Here is a 15,705-nt window from a genome sequence, read left to right as displayed (position 1 = left end):
GATATATCTGTTAGGATAATCCATTTCATGATTATGTTGTTTTTAGTATCTTATAGCAGTTTCCCTTTATTGTAAATTACGATCAACAAAAGCAACCCTATATTCACTTCATTAGAATAACTTGTAAAATTATTTTTAGAATAACTTGTAAAATCTATTTTTCAACTTCATTAGCCATATGATTCCATGCTACAATTTTTTACTGCAATGATTAGAAAACCTGAACTCATTCTACCTTTTTGCAACACAACCAAACATCTTATATGACAAAAAATAATTTAATTTCTAATGAGTTCTTAACCTCACTCCCATTCAAAGTAACATGTTTGCCACTATCCACAGTAATCAACCTAACAACTTTATCCTTGGTATATCCATTGAGAAGTACCATAACGGTTAAATTTCTACTAACACCTTTAACTTCAAAATCTCTTTATTCAATTATCATCAATTTCGACATATGATTTGTTAAAAGATACATAATGATTGTACAAAGAAACACCAAAAATTTATGCCAAAAACTTTTGTAGAAAAAAAATCACGAGCAAAAAATAAGAATTTTTATTAATACGATAAATTACCACATCACCATGCTTATAATAAAAGAGTGAGGAGTTCGCTTTGAAGGACTATGCAATAATAAAGAGTAATAATCTGCAATTCTGCACATTCTTCAAATCTTGACCATCAGACTATCGAAAACAACAAAAGCAAAAAAAATGTAGGCCGAAAGAATATTATGGCCCTTAACCATTAAGGCACTTTATATTGCCCCAACCGAGTCTAGCGGATCAACACAAAAAGAGTTTGACCCAACAAAGACTCGTTGGGCTAAACCGCATAACAACCATAACCCTTGAACAGAATAACCGAACCAACCACCACGCAACCTCTTGAAGCAGACTACAGACTGCAACCTTGTGGAATTTCTCAATAGGGGTCAGCATGGTGTATTTTTTCAGCTTGCGGGATAGTGGGCGAGTCTCGATTGTCCCGGTTGCACTCTCGTGGTTGTTCGGGTGAGTGTCGAGTATAATTTAGTACCTTATCATCTTGTATGAATCTCTTTAGGGATCATCTTATATCCACGTTGAGTTCAGCTCCGCCTAAACCAGCTCTCTATATTTTTCTGTACACTCCCAACTTTTATTGCATTTTACACTAATAAATTATATTTAATTAAAATACTTTTTATATTATTTAATTTGAATTTCCGCTACCCAATATTAAAATTATCCTGTCCAATGAGCAAATCTTTTTGTTGGTATTTAGTGCTAACATTAAAATATCTCTATGAATCTCTATGGGTTTCACGTTCACCCCATTTCCCAATAAGGGCATTGATTTGTCTTGGAAGGAGGACACAGCAGGTTTCTCCTACCCAGCTAGTCCTAAAATCTATCCTAGTCGCAATATCAATATTTATTGAAATCTGGAATTAAAATTAAATTCATATAAAAGGAATCAAATCCTTCATTACACTGTAATTATGGGCAAGTGATAAATTTCATCACTTGATTTTATTTTTATTCTTATTTTGATCGCTACAGTTTAAATTTTTTTTAATTTATTTACGAAACTTTTGAATTACTCTTATTTTAATCACTCAGGTGTTAAATTAAAAAATAAAAGGGTGACGTGACAACCACATGTGATGATGTTGGTTTATTGATATACAATTTATGTATCATGCATGTTGTTTTCTCTTTTTATTATTTCTTTTTTTAAATTTATCTTCTTTCTTCATAGATGAAAGTTTTACAATTTCTTATCTATTTGTCACGTCGATGCAATAATTATCATTCCTTGACATTTTCTTCGACCATTGAAGATATCAACAATTTCGTCTCATTGTCTCCTATCCTCTATCAATTGAAATTTTTACTAAATCACTTTAAAACTCAACTCTAAACTAAGAACTCATCAAATCTCAAAATCACTATGATCTATAATATTTATCATCCGATTATTGTGGAGTCAAGATATATAGTTAGTTTTCTATTTCTCCACCTCCTCACCGTTAAAATTTGAAAAGCGACATTTCATCGTCAAGAAATAAAAATGTTTGATTATAATGCCGTTAAGCATTTAACTATCCAGATAAGTTATGAGTATAATTTGACATATATAACTTCTCAGTTTGGTCGTTATGTCGTGCGACATTTTTGAAAATGATGTTTTTCAAACACGTCAATCTTACCCTTAATGATTTGTGTTTAGATTAATCCGGTCGTGAAACTATACGACATTTGATAAGCGACATTTCCTCGGTAATATAGTCATTCCCATAACGATTTAATTAGTTTAATTAAGTTGGAGAGGGTATTAGTGTGTGGTTTTGACAATGTAGAAAGGCAGCTTTCTAATAAGTTTAAAAGCAGAGCGGCAGTAGCAAGATAGCTGAGAGAGAAGATTGCCATTATGACAACTAGACAAACATTAACCGGCAATAAACACAAACCAACGGACGAGAAGGAGCCACCCAAATTCCTAGCTGCCACCAGGTCTGCTACTTGTGGTGTGTGTTTCACAGTGTTGTTCGAGCATACCAAGTTGCCACTGAAAAGATTCCATGCAAATTAACACAATATCAATCACTCCAATAATACCCCAAATATTAGGTCGGTGACTATATTGAAAGGATTTAAAATTTTAGAGGATTAAATTGATTAAATGGTAAAATATAAGAAACGATTTAATTAATACCAATTAGTAAGAATAGAAAAATGAAAGGGACATTTTAGTCCTTTAGAGGCTTATAGATTTAAAATTCATTTTTTATTAGGGAATTTAAGAGAGAAAAGGGGAAAAAGTTAAAAAGGCTAGTATTCTCTTTATTCTCCTTCTTCTTCTCCTATTTTCCGGTAATTTTTATTTCTAATAGTGATATTTTTTAGGTATATTACCGGAAATGTGATTATCCCATCGTTTAGGTATTGTTGGATTATCGGTGTTTTGGACTAAAATGCCTTTAAATTTTTTTTTAAAATATCATTCTTCTGTCGTTGAATAATAAAAAATCTACGAAAATTAAATTACAAATTTATCCTTAAACTATTTTAGATTTACAAAAAAAGTCCATAATTAAAAAATTTATATGAAATTCAGGGATTAAAATGAAATTTTTACCCTTTCATTAAACCTATTTATCTTTTTAATTTTGTAAAAAAAAATTATATAAATTTTATGAATTTAAAATTTTTAAAGAAAATATATAAATTAATTAAAGTAATATTATAGTAGAATTCAACTTGTTAAAAAACAAATATATAACAAGGACAATTTGGTAAAATATATATTTCAATAATCTTTTATTCATTTAACCAAACACTGTAATCTTACATTCCCACTAAACAAATCAAACACAAAATACAACATTCTCAGTAATCTTATTTTCGCCGATAATCCTATTCCCACTGATAATCTTACATTCCGTGAATTAAACGCACCTTTAGATTATTCCAGTCGTGAAACAAACGCACCTTTAGATTAATCCGGTCGTGAAACTATACAGCATTTGATAGGCGACATTTCCTCGGTAATCTAGTCATTTCCATAACGATTTAATTAGTTTAATTAAGTTGGAGAGGGTATTTGTTTGTGGTTTTGACAATGTAGAAAGGCAGCTTTCTAACAAGTTTAAAAGCAGAGCGGCAGTAGCAGGATAACTGAGAGAGAAGATTGCCAGTATGACAACTAGACAAACATTAACCGGCAATAAACACAAACCAACGGACGAGAAGGAGCCACCCAAATTCCTAGCCGCCACCAGGTCTGCAACTTGTGGTGTGTGTTTCACAGTGTGGTTCGAGCACACTAAGTTGCCACTGAAAAGATTCCATGCAAATTAACACAATATCAATCACTCCAATATTGTCGATAGCTGTCTTTTTTATATGCAACTATTAAGCTAAACGAATATTTTTATTACTTTATTTTTTCTAATAGTACGAGATGATTAGGAAATAATATATGTTAATAATTTTTCTTAATATTTGATAATGCACGTACCTATAAACATATGAGTTAGAACCCAATACCTCAAGATAGAGCAATACTCTTTTTAACACATGATTATTGTTTAAAGGTCCTAGATGAGTAGTAGTTGGTGGTATATCTTATAATATATCTTATAAATAAAGATATGCGATTTTCATATTCACGTTGCGATTTATATATTCGCGTTGCGATTTTGGAACCTGTGTTGCGAAATTAGAGTTCGCGTTGCGAATTTGTTGGTCATTTTCGTAAATCCAAAAAAAAATGGTTAAAATCGTATATTATAAGACATTTTCGATCACTGAAGTTATTTTCTCTAAAATAAAATAGCCACTCTTGGCAAGGCCTTATAAGTACTACAACACATGAGTAGTTTGGCTCACACCAATTCATCTTATTTCGTAGTGTTTCCAAAATAAGTAATTGCTAAAGAAATGTCTTCGTCGAAGCTTCCATCTTCATCTCATGGATTCTTTTCCAACCACAGTCGTCCCTTAGCCAACTTTCCCCCTAGCGTTTGGGGGAGTATATATGTGTTTGCACGTCTAAACCAGTAAATATGTTTTTATAATTCAAAAGTTGTTTTCTAACCATTTCTAATACTGTATACAATTGTGCAGAACATTGATGGTGCAACTAAACTACAACACGAAGAATTGAAAGAAGTAAGGAGGATGATTAAGGTAGACGTGAATGACGAGTTACTGCACAAACTTCGTTTGATTGATACAATCAAACGGTTAGGAGTGAGTTACCATTTCGAAAGAGAGATAGAATGATATGAGCACACCAACGCCATCTTCAAAGGATTTGAAAGTAATGCCACAAGGACCAATCACTCGATCAAGAGCCAAACTTTTCAGGGAAGCTCTCTTACAACCAAATGCATTAAAACCTTTGAATCATTTAGAAATGCATCCCCAAACAATAGATTATATACTATGTTTTGTGTTAACATATAATATAATCTATGAACCATATATTTACATGATTATATCTTATATTACTTAGCTTATAAATGCTTTCTTTTGTAGGTACATGTTCGGCCACATAATGGGAGCTGACTTAAAGCTAGCATTAGAGTCAACAAGCTAAGGAAACGTGACTAGGACAACTCTGGGACAGCTCAAGATCATTTTGGGACAAAGTTGCCAGCTGACCCCCGAGCTCATAGCTCACTTGAGCTGGACTTTTGAGCTAGCTAGAGACCTCAATTCAGATGGAGAGTTGCACCATCATCTTCACCACACAGAGCACTACAAATATGGTCTAGGTCAAATTTTGTGGATTCGTACCTTTTCGCGAAGAGTTTCCATTCCGAGAAGTGCCTTTTCACAAGGAGCTGCCCTAAGACTTATACACATGCCCTTCATCTATGGCCAGCTCAACTTCAGCACAAACTATGGGAAATAGCTCAAATGATGAAAGGATGCTTCACACAAATGTGCCCTTTCATAATTAGTTGCTTCCCCATTGATGACTTGTCACTTAGATGCTAGATGGATTCCAAGTCACACCTAGTTGCTGATCATATTCACGCCAAGGAGGAGCCACATCATAAACTCCCTAAGTCTCCCATGTGAGTGCCTCATGACCAGCCCACACATATGACATGCGTGTGGATGAAATAGGTGCCAAAATGAAGAGGTTTCTCCCTATTCGGCCAAAGCATCATCTTTGTTCAAAGTTGGCGCCAAGATGAAGAGCAAGGAGACCATTCGATCAAGGACATTCCCATTCATTAAAACATCATGTATTTACATTTAAAAGTCATGTAACTAGCCGAATGGACACCTATTTATTCGGCCAAACCTATGCAAGCCTATAAATAGGGCTTTGATATTCATTTGTAAGACAACCCTTTGATAATATAAAAATCCTTGTGAGATTATTCTCTCTTCAAGTTCTTTTTAGAACTATATCGATTAAGCAAGCTTTTTTCTAAAGTTTGTGGCGTCAATCCCTTCCTTGATACTTCTGGTTCCTAGTTCATATAACTAGTGGGTCAAACTCCTTACTACCATCCCTTATAAAACTTATAAGAAACGGGTCTTTGTTCTTTATAACATTGGTTCCTTCGTAGTTTTATAAGATACTATTTCCTTCACCATTATCCATCACTTTCACGCAAACTCTATCACCATCCCATTACCATATTCATCACCAATTCCTTAACCATTGAATTATCCATCAACATTCATCAAGAATTGCGTGCATCATCACCAATAGTGGCCGAATTCATCAACACTTCCGCAGCCCATCTTTGAAAACATTTCTATCCATTTCAATTCTTATCATTTCCTTTCTTCTTCATTTCTTATTTATATTTCCATCTTAATCATTTCTTTCTTTAATTTTTGCAGATTACTTATCAATTCAAAGTGTAGCATTTTGGTGTCTCTCCTAGATCGGGAAACAACAAGGTTGCCAACTTCTCCATTATTGAAGAAGCCTAGTTAGCCTTACATCAAGAGATAATCAGAGCTTTGTTGGATTGACAATCAAGTGCTGCAACCAAAGCAATAAGAAGAAAAAAAATAAGAAAAAAAACAAAAGAGAAAAGAAAAGACTCATACAACAAATTTGGAATGCAAAAGAAAGAAAAGAAAAAGAAGAATCAAAAGCAAAGAAAAGAGAAGCAAGTTGCAAAATTACACTTAAAGAGAAGCACATTACAATCTGCTCCAACATCAAACTAGATGGAGGTATCCTTGTTGTTTCTTGTGAAGGAAGATAGTAAGTGTTGCAACTTGAGTTGTAAGTTATCTTCACTTTCTTACTATTTCATTTCCTTTTCTTTCATCTTTTATTATTTCATTACCTTATCCTTTTCTTAACCTTTTCTATCCTACCTTTGCCATAACCATTTCTATACCCTAACCATATTTTTTAAGCCGACACACAAACTAAGAAACTTGCTCAATCTTGAGTTAGTTCTTTAAAGGACCCACAAGAGAGAATTGAGTGGTAAAAGGCAAATGAGAGGGTGAAATCAGAAGGGGGATCAGAAAAAGCCAAGAACATGTCCCCGAGTGCAAACACGAGTGTGAGTGGAGTGCAATCTGAAATTTTCTTTGGAGTGATCAAGTGAGGTTTTGTGAGTGTGCTGGTAAGGTTTTAATTTATTTTTTATTTTACTAACCATGTCACAAGAATTGTTTGATTTCCATTCAGTTTCAAAACAAACTCTTGTCATTAAAAAGGCTTTAAGCACTCAAATTATAGAAGATGACCAAAGAGAAAACATCTTCCATACTCGTTGTCATTTAAACAACAAAGTTTGTTTCATGATCATCGATAGAGGAAGTTGCACGAACGTTGCAAGCACTCTTATGGTGTAAAAACTTGGCCTGAAGACTTCCAAACATCCAAATCCATATAAACTTCAATGGCTAAATGACGGTGGAGAAGTTCGGATCACAAAGCAAGTTGTCATTCCATTTTCAATTGGCAAATATCAAGATGAAGTCCTATGTGATGTTGTACCAATGGATGTTGGACATATACTTTTGGGAAGACCATGGCAATTCGATCGACGAGCAATCCATAATGGGTTTATCAACAGATATACTATCATTCATAACGAAAAGAAATTCACTTTGACGCCACTATCTCCTAGTCAAGTGAATGAAGATCAGATTCATTTGAAGAAAAGCATGGAGTCATTCAAAAACCATGAAAAAAAGAAAACTAAAGCATTGAACATATATGCTGGAAGAAAGGAGATTCAGAAATACTTGTTGTCACATAAGGCTTTAATTTTACTAATGTACAAGGAAAGTCTACTTTTAACTAATCTCCAAGAAGGCTTGCCTTCTTCTGTTGTTTCTCTTTTACAGGAATTCGAAGCCATGTTTCCAGAAGATATACCAAGAGGACTTCCACCCCTTCGAGGAATTGAACATCAAATCGATTTCATTCCCGGGGCTACCATTCCAAATAAACCAGCCTATAGAAGCAATCCGAAAGAAACAAAGGAACTTCAAAAATATATTGGTGAGTTAATGGAAAAAGGGTACATTCGAGAAAGGTTAAGTCCATGTGTTGTTCCTGTTTTGCTTGTACCAAAGAAGGATGGTTCGTGGAGAATGTGTGTAGATTGCCGAGCAATTAATCAAATTACCATCAAATATTGACATCTAATTCCAAGGCTTGATGATATGCTGGACGAATTAAGTGGTGCCACCATCTTCTCCAAAATTGACCTTAAAAGTGGATATCATCAGATTAGGATGCGAGAAGGAGATGAATGGAAAACCGCTTTCAAGACAAAGCAAGGATTGTACGAATGGTTGGTTATGCCCTTTGGACTAACCAATGCACCTAGTACTTTCATGAGGTTAATGAACCATGTACTCTAAGCCTTTATTGGTAAGTTTTGTGTAGTATATTTCGATGATATTTGATTTATAGCCAGACTTTGGATGATCATGTGCAACATTTGAGGTCAGTACTTGAAACTCTCCAAAAAGAGAAACTTTATGCCAACCTTCAAAAATGTTCTTTTTGCACTAACAAACTTACATTCTTAGGATTTATTGTAAATTCACATGGACTTGAAGTAGATCCGGAAAAGATTAAAGCAATTCAGGACTGGCCAAGACCTACAACAATAAGTCAAGTCAGAAGTTTCCATGAACTTGCAAGCTTTTACCGGAGATTTGTGCCCAACTTTAGTTTTATTGCCTGTCCCTTAACCGGGGTAATTAAAAAGAATTCCACCTTTGAATGGGGCAAAGAACAAGAAGAAGCATTCATGGCCATCAAGGAATGCTTGACTCAAGCACCGCTTCTGGTACTTCCTAATTTTGATTAAACTTTTGAAATATAATGTGATTCTTTGGAATTGGTATAGGTGCCGTTTTGACTCAAGAATGACGACCAGTTGCATACTTTAGTGAAAAGTTAAGTGGTGCTTCACTAAACTACCCCATTTATGACAAAGAGATGTATTCTCTTATAAGGGCATTAGAAATGTGGTAACACTATCTATGACCCAAGGAGTTTGTCATCCATACTGATCACGAGGCATTGAAGCATATTAAAGGCCAACGCAAATTCAACAAATGACATGCCAAGTAGGTAGAATTTCTTGAATCCTTTCCATACGTCATTCATTACAAGAAAGGAAAAGAGAATGTTGTTGCAAATGCCCTTTCATGAAGGTATGTACTTCTTAACACCTTGAATTCCAAATTACTTGGTTTTTCTCTCCTTAAAGATTACTACGCTAATGACCATGATTTTGGAGAAAAATACAAATCTTGTGAAAAAGGTGCAGTTGAGAAATTCTATAGACATGAAGGGTACCTATTCAAGGAAGAAAGGTTATGCATTCCACAAGGTTCCTTCCGAGAAGTATTGGTATGAGAAGCCCATGAAGGAGGACTTATGGGACATTTTCGAATCAGCAAAACGTTGGAAATCTTGAAAGAACATCTCCATTGGCCTAAGATGAAAAGAGATGTTGAAAGGGTTTGTGAAAGATGCATCGTTTGCAAAAAGGCTAAGTCAAAAGTCATGCCTCATGGACTTTACACACATCTTCCCATTCCTACAGCACTATGGGTTGATATTTCCATGGATTTCGTGATGGGTCTTCCAAAAACAAGAAATGGACGAGATTCTATATTTGTGGTGGTTGATCGGTTCTCCAAAATGGCCCATTTTATACCATGTCACAAAAATGATGATGCAACCCATGTGGATAATCTATTCTTCAAGGAAGTTGTGAGGTTACACTGCATACCAAGGACCATTGTTTATGACCGAGATGTTAAGTTCCTTAGTCATTTCTGGAGGACATTGTGGAACAAACTTGGAATTAAATTGTTGTTTTCAACAACTTGTCACCCCCAAACCGATGGTCAAACAGAGGTTGTCAACAGAGTATTATCAACACCGTTGAGAGCCATCATTAAATAGAATGTGAAGACTTGGGAAGAATGCCTTCCACATGTGGAATTTGCTTACAATTGGTTAGTTCATTCAGCCACGAAAACTTCACCATTCGAGATAGTGTATGGATTCAATCGCTTAACTCCTTTGGATCTTCTTCCTCTACCTCAAGAACAATTGGTTAACAAGGATGATAAGAACAAGGCTGAGTTCATCAAGAAGTTACATGAACAGATTCGGCAGAATATTGAGAGAAGAACAAGGCAGTATAAACAATAAGCCAATAAGGGACGCAAACCACTCCATTTGGAAATTGGAGATTGGGTATGGGTGCATTTACGTAAGGAAAGATTTCCAACTAAAAGGAGTCTAAGTTGTTACCAAGAGGTGATGGTCCTTTTCAGATTATTGAGAAGATTAATGACAATGCATACAAATTGGATCTTCCTGGAGAATACAATGTAAGTGCCACCTTCAATATAGCAGATCTATCTTCAATCAAGGATGGTGACGATTTAGGGAAAAATCACATAAAAGAAGGGGGGATGATGTGAGCACACCAACGCCATCTTCAAAGGATTTGGAAGTAATGCCACAAGGACCAATCACTCGATCAAGAGCCAAACTTTTCAGGGAAGCTCTTACAACCAAATGCATTAAAACCTTTGAATCATTTAGAAATGCATCCCCAAACAATAGATTATATATTATTTTTATGTTAACATATAATATAATCTATGAACCATATATTTACATGAGTATATCTTATATTACTTAGCTTATAAATGCTTTCTTTTGGAGGTACATGTTCGGCCACATAATGGGAGCTGACTTAAAGTTAGCATTAGAGTTAACAAGCTAAGGAAATGTGACTAGGACAACTTCGGGACAGCTTAAGATCATTTTGGGACAAAGTTGCTAGCTGGCCCCCGAGCTCATAGCTCACTTGATCTGGACTTTTGAGCTAGCTAGAGACCTCAATTCAGCTGGAGAGTTACACCATCATCTTCACCACACAGAGCACTACAAATATGGTATAGGTTGAATTTTGTGGATATGTACCTTTCCGCGAAGAGTTGCCATTCCGAGAAGTGCCTTTTCACAAGGAGCTGCCCTAAGACTTATACATATGTCCTTCATCTATGGCCAGCTCAAATTCAGCTCAAACCTATGGGAAGTAGCTCAAATGATGAAAGGATGCTTCACACAAATGTGCCCTTTCATAATTAGTTGCTGCCCCGTTGATGACTTGTCACTTAGATGCTAGATGGATGCCAAGTCATAACTAGTTGCTGATCATATTCACGCCAAGGAGGAGCCACATCATAAACTCCCTAAGCCGCCCATGTGAGTGCCTTATGACCAGCCCATACATGTGACATGCGTGTGGATGAAATAGGCACCAAAATGAAGAAGCTTCTCCCTATTCGGCCAAAGCATCATCTTTGTTCAAAGTTGGCGCCAAGATGAAGAGCAAGGAGACCATTCGGCCAAGGACATCCCCATTCATTAAAACAACATGTATTTACATTTAAAAGTCATGTATATAGCCGAATGGACACCTATTTATTCGGCCAAACCTATGCAAGCCTATAAATAGGGCTTTGATATTCATTTGTAAGACAACCCTTTGATAATATAAAAATCCTTGTGAGATTATTCTATCTTCAAGTTCTTTTTAGAACTATATCGATTAAGCAAGCTTTTTTCTAAAGTTTGTGGTGTCAATCCCTTCCTTGATACTTCTGGATCCTAGTTCATATAACTAGTGGGTCAAAGTCCTTGCTACCATCCCTTATAAAACTTATAAGAAACAGGTCTTTGTTCTTTATAACATTGGTTCCTTCTTAGTTTTATAAGATACTATTTCCTTCACCATTATCCATCCAACTCTATCACCATCCCATTACCATATTCATCACCAATTCCTTAACCATTGAATTATCCATCAACATTCATCAAGAATTACATGCATCATCACCAATGGTTGTCGAATTCATCGACATTTGAAGGACAATTCAACAACACTTCCGCATTCCATCTTTGAAAACATTTCTATCCATTTCAATTCTTATCATTTCTTTTCTTCTTCCATATCTTATTTATATTTCCGTCTTAATAATTTCTTTCTTTAATTTTTGCAGATTACTTATCAATTCAAAGTGTAGCATTTTGGTGTCTCTCCTAGATCGGGAAACAACAAGGTTGCCAACTTCTCCATTATTGAAGAAGCCTCGTTAGCCTTACATCATAGAAGAAGCATTGCACAATGTTTATGAGCATCACTACAACTATGACCACACTCTCCAAGCTACATCTCTTCGATTTCGATTGCTTAGAGAGAGTGGATTTAATGCTCCGTGTGGTGAGTCTTGCACCTTCTATTTTGCTCATGAAATCCAGTTTTATCTTGTTCAGGTGAGGGTAATTAGTGTTAAATAAGGGTTGGTCATCAATTGAAGTTATTCTTAGAAAAAAAATCGCCCATCACGATCCTTAAGAGTAATATTGTTTTGGGGTGAACAGAAACTTTCAACAAGTTCAAAGATGATAAAGGAAATTTTAGCAAGTCCTTAACAAGTGATGTTAAAGGTTTGCTCGAACTATACGAAGCAGCGCATTTACTTGTTCATGGGGAACACATACTCGAAGAAGCCCTTGAGTTCACCGCTACTCATCTAGAGTTAGCGGAAGCTGCTGGCATTGTGGAGTATCCTCTTTCAGCCTTAGTCTCCAATGCTCTATACCAACCCATCCGCAAGGCCCTGCCAAGGTTGGAGGCTAGGCGATACATTGCCATTTATCAAGACGAAGCTTCACACGACAAAACATTGTTGAAGTTTGCAGAATTGGATTTCAACCTGTTACAAAATTCACACAAGGATGAGCTATGCAAACTCTCTAGGCAACACATTACTTCTTTAACACCAATTAATATTTATGTTTAACCTAATTTAAAGGAAAAATAATTCATAATTATGTGTTTTGTTTCAGGTGGTGGAAAGATTTAGATTTTACCACAAAACTACCGTTTGCACGAGATAAATTGGTGGAAGGCTACTTTTGGATGTTGGGAATATGCTTTGAGCCAAAGTACTCTTTTGGTAGAGAGATATTAACAAAAGTAATAATTATGATAACAATTATGGATGACATATATGACTCATATGGTAAATTTGAAGAACTTCAACTCCTTACGAATGCAATTCAGAGGTCAGTAACTTCTATATTCGTGCATGAATATATATTTAAGAAAGTTTATTCAATATATTTAAATTTAAATTTCATTATTTGTAATATATTCTCTTAAAAGTTTAATTGTTTTTTAGGTGGGATATTGATTGTACAGATCAACTTCCAGATTACAAGAAACTGTTCTACAAGCTACTATTAGATATCTATAGAGAGATGGAAGAGGCGATGACAAAGCAAGGACAATCATGTCGTGTCCAATATGTTATAAACAAAGTAAATTTACTCTTATCACTATTTTACATAACTATTAAAAATAAGAACTACTTTTTCCTATATTATCTAATATTATCTAAGAGGCTTAATACACTTTTAAGTGCCTAAACTATATATCAAATTAACTTTTGGTATCTAAAGAAAATATGTTTAACGGTTCTAATGTTATACTTTTAGGTGTCTGAACAATAATGACCATTAAATTTGGTCGTTATCTATCACATGTAACGCATATAAAATTTAAAAAATATATTTTAAAAAATTAATATTATAATTTAAAAATCAAAAAACTCAAAATTTATTTTTTTCGCCGTCGATCGGTCACCGTCGGTCTATGGCCGTCACCGTTGACACTATCAGAATCGTCTCTCCATTGAGATCAAAACTCAGTCCCCCACCCACCGTGAAACTGCGTAATTCGTCGTGAAAAATGCTGTGAAGGATTGTCAGATTTCTAAGTTTTCCTTCGCTGCTTTTCAGCGATTCTGACGTCTACACCTGGTCGTACATTACACAATCACCACTATTGAGTTCTTCATCTTTCTATGAAAATATCAGCTGGTGGTGACCTTTCATCGTCGTTGGATGTGGAAATAGGAGGGAGAGGGACGACGTGAGGGGATTTATTTTTTTCAAAATTTCCTCTTTTTTTAAAAAATAATATTTTTATTAATAAAAAAAATCAAAAAATATAACGGTAGACACCTAAAGGTGTAACGGAGAAAACATTAGACACCTATTTTTAATGAAAAATTCTTTAGGTACCAAAAGTCAATTTGAAGTATAATTTAATCACTTAAAATTCTATTAAGACTATCTAAGAAAGGTGTTACATATGAGCATATGTGTAACACCCCAATTTAGGGGCAAAAATTTAGGAATTTTAAAGTATTGGATTTAATTGGTATTTTGGAAGAAATTGAGGATTAAATTATAAAATAGTAAAGTTGGAAGACCATTTTATAAAGTGTAGGAAATTCAGTGGCTAAACTCTTGATTTGCCCATTTTTGTTTAGGAGAGAATTATAAACTCTCTCCCCGTGATGCATATTTCATTTTTTTTACCCAGTTTCTCTCCCCCTTCAACCCTCCTTTCAACTCTGATATACTCACCGTCCGACGTCCATTCGACGAACCGAAACCACCATCGTGTTCGTCGTCGACCGATGAACAAAAACCCTCAAACCTTTTATCGTGAATCATCGTCATTTTTCATTAATTTCAGTCGAAAGTATCGTCAGTTTTAACTTAATTTCCGTTGGTTTTTCGTCGATTCACGTCGATCCGGCCATCCGTTTTCGACACCTCCCGCACTATCGGGTTCATTGCATCGTTCCGAGTCCACTGGTGTCCTCCATTTCTCATTCGTCGCCGGCGCGTGGAGGGTGAGATAGTCAAAGTTTCCAACATTTTGGAATCGAGCTCTCCACCGTTCAAATTTATGAACCGAGCTTGGTAAGTGTCTCAAAATGCCTGAAAATAATTTTTAGGAATTTGTTCGGGAATTTTTTGGACACTCCACGACGCCGCACGCGCCTCCCCCTGCGTGGGGAAAGTACTAGCCGCAGGGTGATATTTGTGTAAAAAACTCGGGTGCTAGTTTTGTAAATATTTTTAGAATGGTGCCTAAATTGTAATTAATTTCTGTTAGGGTGATATTTGTGTAAAATCATTGACTGTTGACTTTGACATAAAAAGTCAAAATTTTCGAAAAGTCATATTTTATGTTTTTCAACGTCTTGAATCCGAATCTGAAGTCCGTTTCGTCAAATTCAAACCTGGTAAGCTGGTTTTCACTGATTTATCACTGATTCGATCATTTTTTCAGAAATTAAGTCCTGTTTTTTATTAAATTTATATTGATATGCATTTGAGGAATTATTGGAAGTTGAATTAAGGATCGAGGACGTTCGAATGGAATTTAAATGGTCGATCAGTATGACACGAAAATTGAGGTAATACTTTACTACCTCTTTATGCTTTATAGAATATGTTGATATTGGTAAATGCATGAATAAGATAAGGTTTGGTTTTATTTGTGTAGTTAATTAATTTATACACTTGATCCAAATACGGTAAAAATGTGGTAACGGAATATGGTTCAGATGACTAATATAAGAAGTTGGAGGATAGTTGGTATTAAACTAAGTTTTGTGATTATGTGATAAATGAAGCAGTATGGTTTTGTAACTTATAATTTATATCATCAAAGGTTAAATGCTAAAGGTACTTGGATGGAAAATTGAGAAAACTCCAGTCTTATAAAATTATGAAAATACCCTTATGTTGTAAAAAGATAAGATTTGACCACGGAAGATAGATAATGGGTTTGTAAAGACT

General features: G+C 35.0%; 1 pseudogene; it reads left to right on the top strand.

Moving 5' to 3' along the window:
* Positions 1-4,353: 4,353 nt before the first annotated feature.
* The window catches only part of LOC120163382, a 46,647-nt pseudogene continuing 35,295 nt past the window's right edge, over positions 4,354-15,705 (top strand).

The sequence above is a fragment of the Hibiscus syriacus genome, unplaced genomic scaffold (assembly GCF_006381635.1).
Source record: "Hibiscus syriacus cultivar Baekdansim isolate YM2019G1 unplaced genomic scaffold, ASM638163v2 tig00111445_pilon, whole genome shotgun sequence".
Taxonomy (NCBI): domain Eukaryota; kingdom Viridiplantae; phylum Streptophyta; class Magnoliopsida; order Malvales; family Malvaceae; genus Hibiscus; species Hibiscus syriacus.
Note: the sequence above shows the minus strand (reverse complement) of the source record. Positions and strands in the feature narration are given on the sequence as shown.